Below are 9,298 nucleotides of genomic sequence, written 5' to 3'. Positions count from 1 at the left end.
GGGCAACACTTTCCACAATTGCCAAACAGTAACAAAAAAAAATCACTGTTGCAAAACATGATAGAACTGCTTAATCTGAACTGAAAATAATGTTGCTCTCACCATTGCACCTGTGTCATCAAACATTTATTTATTAACATCCTCCTTACACCATCAAACTTCTGTCACTGTTCAGTCTGTCTTTCATACTAATTAAGAAAACTCTGACAGATCAAATAATAGTTCAGACAAAAGGTATACGCACATACACACACACACACACACACACACACACACACACACACACACACACACACACACACACACACACACACACACACAACCCTGACAAAAACAGCTATGATCACCTGAGTCATACATGTTAAAACAAACATATATAAAAGCAAATTAAGGAGTAAAACATTAAAACAAAAATAAAAGCAACAAAGGAATTAAAAAAGGAAAACCTAACATAAATCAGAAGGTCAAGATAGCTACTAGCAAAATGGCATTAGCATTTAGTAACTTATACCAATTAAGGGTAAACTAATCTGACTTCTGGTGTAATGGAGTGTGTGGTGAAGCCCTTGCTGCACCCCAGATGACCCTGGGTTGATTAATAGCATGGGTGTTAGAGGAATTGCATGGGAGAAGAATGGGAATAAATGTATGATGCAGATTAACCAATCCTGGTTGGAGGAAGGCTGCCTAAGCTCAGCATAACAGCAGTATTAATAGTCTGATGAAGTCTATGCTGTAAGCAGTATATAGCTCAGTCAGATGGTTGTGCATGTGCAGAACACATGTACCTCCTGTAGCCAGCAACTGTAGAACTTGCAAGCCTGACCTTGGGTGGAAAGAGGATTAGGACAAACTCCCTCCAGCAATATGACACTACATCAGCCTCATCAGTCTTGTTACTGTCCCCAAAAATGAGTCAGGCTCATGATGGGAGATGCTATGGTAGGTCTGGTAGGGTAGGGTTTGGTGGGAGCTGGTGTTCTGCTGCAATGAGGGGTTGCAAAAAATAAGGGCAAACTGACTAGAATTAGAACTCAACTATAAAGCTAACATTATCTAAACATAACCATTGATATTCTAATAAACTAATAAAAACATTTTATCTGACATTAAAAAATGTAACCAAATAAATAAAAGTAATATTGGAAATAGAGCAGAATACTAACCATGAGATAACCTATTTAATAAAAATCATGGAAACTAATCATATCTACATAATGTAAACACCAAAACAGCTTAAACAAATAAATTAATTTCTATATCCCAATGCAATTAATGAGAGATAGTAATTCATTAGAAAAAAAAAGATAAATAGAGCATGTAAGACTAGTTTATGTGGTGCATGAAATGTGTAGTAAGTGTATGACTAGGGAACTCACTGTCATGACTTTTGGATTCTCTCTTATCATAAAACTTATCCAAGGGCAGCCAATCCAGCTGTAAGATGTCAGAAGGCTTAATCAGGAGATGGCCATTTGAGAAGTAGTACGCTTCCAGCATTTAAAAATAAGTGATGATAATGAATTAGTGGTCATGGCGTAACTGCTTCAGTGACCCATTGGTGGTATTTAAACCATAGCAAGTGACTTGCAACAGTTTAGAATGAAGAACATTTTTACTTTTGCTCCTTGACTGCTCAATGAACATAGAGCAAAGCAGTGGTGATTCAGAGGTACTATGTAGTTACAGTGGTACACAGACACTTGCTATAAAGCAGGCAGTGGTCTCACTAGTGAAGCTGCACACAACCCCAGTTTTCTGGGGGCACAGATAATGTATTTGTTTATTCTTTATTTATGTTTATTTGCCAGGAAAATGCACTGATCTCAATGGAAGATTTGTGGGCAAAGCCCAGGTGAATAGGATCACAAAAGAAATGGACAAAACATATTTACAAATACAAGGATATGTTAAAAGACATATACATATTTACAGCTGCAAAAATAAGCTACAACATTTAGTTCAGGAAGCAGTTTACAATGTCAAAACATGGATGGAAAAATGGAATAATGCTAATTAGCAATGTGCTCTCTTCATAAATATCACCATCACTGGGAAAAAGCAGTATAACAATTCAGATAATTGTTGTTCTACCTCATTATTTGGGTCACATAGATAAAAAAATGCACATTATCTTTTGGCAGCATACACGTATTCACTCCAGTGGTTGGAGCAAAGCTTGCAGCATGACTGTGCATATCTATCATGAAACCCTCCACTGGGTGTGTTAGTGTGTGTGTGCGTGTGTGTGTGTGTGTGTGTGTGTGTGTGTGTGTGTGTGTGTGTGTGTGTGTGTGTGTGTGTGTGTGTGTGTGTGTATTTGAGTATTTTCATGTGGGGGTGAATGAGTGGAAGAGTCTTTGCCAATGCAATACATGTGCGGTAATTACTGAATGATTCAGAGGCATGCAAATTAGCCAATATTGAGTTCTTTCCTCATTGCAGCCAATGTGTCTTTGAATTGCTGTTTTCTATGTGGGATCACTGCATCTGCTTGAGACCCAGCTGCTTAGATTTCAGTAACTTACAAACAGGTACTCAAGCAGCTGTGAGCTCTTGAAAATGAGTTTCAAGCACGTGTAGCAAACCCTTCCCAAGATCATGTTAATGGGACATTGTTGTCCCAACCTTAATGTCCTCGGCTGTGGCATTTATGAATCATGGCTATAATGTCTACATTCATAAATATCAATAATAAAATATCTAATTAAGTAGTCACTAATGAAGTACCTACTGTGAGGTCATAAAATGATGTAACTGTAATTTTAAAAGCCCTTTTTGTGCTTAATCATTTTTTACACATCTCTGCTTGTATAATGTTGCATGCTAATGCCAATATAATTACTGGTGTTTATCATATATTTCTGTTCAAAGTCCCAGAAAAACAGGAAGCTAGTTTTTTTTCCAACACAGTACAGTGAAGAGTAAAACATCTTGCATATATTTTCTTAGTAGTAAAATGTTAAACTGACTCTTTTTAGCATGGCTGTGGTGGAGGTTGCCATAGCAACAAGACAAATGTCATCCAAGATATTCATAGCATGGGTTACAATGCTGTTCCCTTTTTCATTTATTAGGAAAAAACAGTATTTCATGTAAAAAAAAAAAACATATTCTGTTACTGATATGTTCTGGTGTCAGCCTTTTTTGAATGTGCACATGAAATCAACTTTTAGGAACACCAAAAAGTCAACTGAGCATATATGAATCATAGGAATGACATCAGCAGATTTTTTGGTCCTTGCTTGCATAGCAACTTTAATGGAAAGACTGTGTTAGAAAGCTGCCTTCCTCTTATGTAACATTTAAAGCTATGAGTTTTATAAAATAAAGAATGAAAAATGTATCAGTAACCTACTAATGTCTTGTAACAGGAAGTGTTTTAGATGTTTTGGGAGGAGAATTAACGGGTCTTTATTAGATCAGCGAAACGGCATTACAGCGAATGCCATTTCGCCGACACACGTAGACCGAAAACCAAAAATAGTGAAGGCTCGGGTCGACGATTTTTTCCCAGGGAAAAAAATCACTTGGCCTGAGGTGTGACATTGCCATTTACCCCACTGTAGTGCAATTTCAGAGTTGGTATATTTTGTTAGGGAGATGTGAGGGGAACAGCCCCTCCATATTGGGGAGGGTGTAGGGGGCGAAGCCCCCCCACTTTGTTATGTTTGAAATTGTGTGCATGTGTTTTTAGTGCTAGTGATTTATTTCCCAAGGAAAGAAATTGCTATTTTCAATGTTTGCGGTTTAGTGCAGTTGCTGATTACGTGTCGATGAAGAGGCGTTTGATGTAACGCCTCTTCGTGCATTTAATATAGACCCAAATTAACACCTTTAAAAGATTCCTTCTGCTTTGTAAAGATATTTATTACTGCTTTTTGCACCTACATACTACCATATTGAATATAAAATTATATATTATTAAAGGAAGAATAGTCCAATCAGGAAGTAGACAGACATATTTTGCATTAATATGAATATAAACAGCTCAAATAATGAATGAGAGAGCAAAAGACATATTGCTGCCTGTGGTAGTAATCACACACTGCATGCCAGGATTAATTAACAACAAATTTTAAAACAACTTTCCTTCAAATGCAAGGGATGTAATGACCTTTGATCAACAAATCATTAGTAGAGCAGTAACACCAAGCTCAAGAAACATTCAGCACAGCAACATAAAAAAGATGAAGAGAATGTATCATTTACATGAGGGGAGGAAGAGATGCCACACTTCTACTGTGCAAACTAATGCAAACATTGTACAAGATCAGTATCAATAACCAACAGAACCCTTAAAGGTAGAAATGACATATGGTTTGTAATACTACAAAGTCTGTGTTATAAAAATCATGAATGCATGAAATCTTAAACAAAGAATATTGGCTTGTCAGCTACACAATACTGACTGCTTGCCAATGTAAACAATATAGCCTTTGTAAAGCAGGATCACAACTTTAAAATGATTGTTTTTGACTTAGGAAAATTAATGTATATTTCTGTATTTGTACGTATATTTCTAATAAATTAAAGTATTACAGGTAATTAAAAACATTAAAGATAATGAAAGCAATGTGATACGCTTAGAGGGCAAATTTGAAACTAGTTGGCACCACCAATCTGACACTGAAGTTAGAACATACTGAAAAGTGAATGAAAATGTTAAAGATTGTAACATGTCAGATGGATGTTAATAGGTTATGGGGAAGAAGGCAAGACAGGATTGGCAAGCATCTGCATAACAAATACATATCTATTAATTTACTAGATGCAAACGCAGAGAGCAGGTGTTTTTGAACTTGGTCCTCACAGTAAGCTTGTTTATAAATGGGACTTACAATGAAGTAAGTCATATACATTGAGAGCTGGTCTTTCAGAATCAGAGCAGACATACACTGATAGAGACTCTTTTGAATTCTGGCCCAGTGAGTTGATTGTTAGTACAGAGTAGAAATATATTTAAGATTTTTGAGGTGTTAATTGCAGAATATATTTCATGCTTTTTTAGAAAGGATATAAGAAGAATGGTGCATTAATTGATAACAGACATGTAATGTTAGCTCTCCTAATAGAAAACTGGAATTAATTTTTCACTTGTAATCTATTAAAAAGAGGCCTAAAGTAACATTTGTTTTGAATGCTTGGAGATATTTAGATGTGGATGGATATATGAGACAGTAAAGTCAGAAAGTGTTAATTCTACTTCTTAGCAACACAGCAGGATATTCACATCCATTAGAGTGGAAAACATTTCTTTTTTGAAAAGTTGCTAAAAAGAATAGTCGTATAGCCTATTTAAATTGCAGTCACCCAAACATAAAAAAATAAAAATTTCAAGATGTCTTTACTCATTACAAACCAGTTGATGGCAAGAGAAAAGTTTTTTATAGTCTTCAATCATTGTTTACTTTATCACACATCAAATGTTACCATATGGAGTAGGGTAATGGGCAGTATAGAAGGTTGTAATCATCTCACAAAAGTGGTAATTTGCAAGCATTTATGGCTCAAGTTAGAATGAACCTATATTTTAACTAAAGCAGCAGTGAGAGAACTAATAATAAATTTCCCTCTTGGTGTTTGGACTCTCTTCACCATATTTTCCTATATTTTAACTACCTTGTTTGAAATATAAAATAAACGTAAGGAAATAAACAACATTCTGGTCATAACATGGAATTTCAATTTTACATTAGCTCCTATAAGGAGAGATTGTATGGATAAAGTAACATCATAAAAAAACAAGAAAGCTAGCATTAGAAAGTAATGGAATAGGAGGGATGGATAAATGCACTGAGGTATTGGCATTATAAGAACTCTAATATGCATTCTTTAGAAAACACAGAACACAAACTAACAGACTAAGATTTGTGTTCTTGTTAGTCATGTATTAGTAATTTAAGAAACATTTAAAAAACAATCACGTATAAATCATCTAAGAAACATTTAAATAAAATAATATTCACTATCAAACCATACAGCAATTACATTTAATGTGAATACTAAAGAGGTGGGTATTAATGGTAAATTATGCAAATGGACACATTCTAAGTTGAAGATTGCACAAGCAAAATAAAAAAAAATGACAAGGGCAGCAAAGATTGTCAAACAAAATAGCATAACAACTTTAAAAAATAAGCAAAGAATGGTGGGATGGAATGAAGAAAATTATAAAACTTGGTCTCATTTCAAAGAAAGGTAGACAGAGAAGAAAGAAAATAAATATCCTAGTAAGCAAAGATGTGCAACTATCTAAACTTTATAAGGAAAGTATAACAGAGTTGAGTAAAATGCATGGAATGATAAAGGAAGAAGTCCCAAGAATAGACGTAAAGGTCTTAATCATATCAAAAGTTGAAGCAAAACTTATCAAAATATGGGCTACATGATGGTTTAATGGAGAAAAAAACACATTTTAACTTGGCGGTTTAAAAAAAGAGAAGACAAAAGTATTTGTCCTAAAATTAAAGCAAAAAAGAAGGAGGATTAATCAATATTTACATAGAGCAAATGTGGGGCAGCTTTCAAAACTAAATAATAAGACCACCTCCTTATTAAATGAATAATCACATGTGAGATTCCATTCAAAAAACTGATTCAGATAAGAGGAAATGACAACAGCAATCAAAGAGCTACAATCAAATAAAAAATGCAGGACTAGGTGGGTTTGTAGAAGTTTTTATTGTTTTTCTTTTTTGATTATTAGGTGGGGAAAATAGTATACTTATGGCCTTGGTCATGTTGTTTACCAGCATATTTGAGCATAATTCATACATTCTAACAACTCGGAAAGCACAGTGAGGAAACCAAAACAGCTTTACTTCTAAATGAGAAAATGTTTAAACGTGTTAGACTTTTGCTCATTTTCCTTAATTAATCTGAATGCCAAAATTTTAAGGAATTCTTACAAATTTAATAGACAAGCCCCTGGATTCTCTATTGCTCGGAGTGCAAGATCAGTGCAGGAGCTCAAGCAGGCAATATGCCTGCCGTGTGATCCAGGAACAGCCTGCAGGAGCATGCACGAGCGCTCCTGCACTACTCTTGCATGGACTAAGCCCTGGTATGCAAATCACCCCATTTGCAGATGAAATCCATGCAAATGAAAAGATTTTGCAATCCAGGAAGCTTGCAACAGTCCATGCAAGACTAGTGCTATCTGCAGAAATGTACTCAGTTAGTAACCTAGTACATTTCTGCAAAATCCCAAACGGAGATGTGACAGCCCCAAATAAAGGCTGCATATCATATAGTAAGCATGCCAATTGCCAAGTATAAGGTCATTGGTATTGCAAACAAAAAATAAATACAAAAATCAACTTGATTTTTTTTAGCAGATCTCGGCTGTTTAAGTGCAGGGCAGTGGAGAGCAAATGGGATCGGAGGGAAAATAATAAAATAAACCTAAAATAAGCAGTCTAACTAAAATCACTATTCTGCCATGCAAGTCAGTGGTAGGCAGAAGACAACCTGGCCAGTGAGCAGTGGTTGCTAAGGGGGGAGTCTCAGTGTAAGACATGTAGCTATGCATTACCAGGCAGTCCTATGCAAATGAGGGGAAGGATAGTGAATCCCAGTTTTCCCCAGCATGTGAGTCAGGTCCCAACAGTGTAAGAGTGGAAATAGCTTTGTGCAAGCCTAGGAGTTAGGTGACATCATAGGGGTTGTGCCAGGCATACTGTAAGCAGATTAGAGCCCTGTGGCTCGGGTTTGCTCCTAGCTTAGCACAGCTAAGCTAGGGGGTGTGTCTAAATCTGCCTAGCACTCTTTACAAAGTCTAAGCAGGTGTGCGTGCCATGCACTGGGTTTTACAGGAAGAAAAAAGAAGTTAAACCAGGAAATAGCAGCAGTGTGGACATTTGAGCACTCTGTTTGTGCGACGCTCACACAGGCTTAAACAGGAAGGCAATGGGAAGGGAAAACAGCAGTAGGAGGGTAATCAAGGAGAACTAGCTTAGCTGGGAGGTGAAATGTATCAAAATCAGCCAATTACACAGTCAGCAGATCAGCCCAGCCCAGAACACTACTATAAACTAAGCAAACACCTTCCCCTCTGGTTTTTCCCACACTCTACACCACCGGTGTAACCAAGTGGGGAACTTTTAACACTCCCAACAACAAAATGATAGGGGCTGCAATAGCTATCATACAACTTGTGGAAGAGGCTGTGGGTGGTAAGGATGTGAATGCTGTCAACCAACCCACAGTGAAGAGATTAAGAAGAGTGTACAGACCAAGGGTAACCTACCAGTGGCTACATAAGCTGTAAATAGTGGAGTGCTATAGGGTGGACAGAGACTTCCTACAGCAAATTGTTGAGCTGTGCCGGCCACGCCTGACACACAGAACTAACAGAGGGGAACCTATCCCAGTGGATACCAAGGTATGTATAGGCCTAAGAATACTAGCTACAGGTACCATCCAAAGGCCATCTGGGGATATGATGGGGATTTCACAGGCAGCAGCATCCAGGGTACTCTACCAGTTCCAGGATGCCATGTCAGCACATGTCAGTGAGCACATATATTTCCCCAACACCCGTGAGGTGTTGGCCAGCAATATGCAACTGTTCCACCAAATAGCAGAATACCCTAATGTAGTTGGTACTATGGACAGCATGCACATATGCATCAAAGCACCATCCGGTGAGCAGAGTAGGGTCTACATCAACTGCAAAGGCTTCCCCACCATCAACTGGCAGGTCATGTGCGATGCCCAGGGCATAATAATGAATGTGTGTGCTGGCTGCCCTGGAAGCTATCATGATTCTCACATCTGGCATCTAACACAGCTATACCAGAGATTTGCCAATGGGGACATCCCTCACGGTCACCTAGTGGGGGATGCAAGATACGCACTGGAGCCATGGCTGATGACAACCATTAGAAATTCACACACAACCGAACAAGAACTCCATAATGAGGCTCATGCACAGACCAGAATTATAGTAGAGCATGTGTTTGGGATGCTCAAGTCACAGTTCCAGTGCCTGGACCGGTAGAGCCTTGTAGTACTCACCAACTACATGTACCCAAATTGTCCTTCTATGTGCCATGCTACACAATATGATCCTGTGGAAACAGCTGCAACAGGAACAGCATGGGGCAGGGCCACACAGCCCCCCACCATTGCCAAGGCCTACATAGGCACAGAGGGATTCGGAAGAGGAACAACCTGAGCGTGCCCCAGTAGGCAGAAGGAGGCATGCCCAGTATGCCCTGGCCTTGACAAAGAAGCAACGCATAGCACATACACTGACACAGGAGGGACCCAGGGAATAACACCTCTCTCCAAC

Source organism: Protopterus annectens, chromosome 11.part0 (assembly GCF_019279795.1).
Source record: "Protopterus annectens isolate FY-2018-M chromosome 11.part0, PAN1.0, whole genome shotgun sequence".
Lineage (NCBI taxonomy): Eukaryota > Metazoa > Chordata > Ceratodontiformes > Protopteridae > Protopterus > Protopterus annectens.
Note: the sequence above shows the minus strand (reverse complement) of the source record.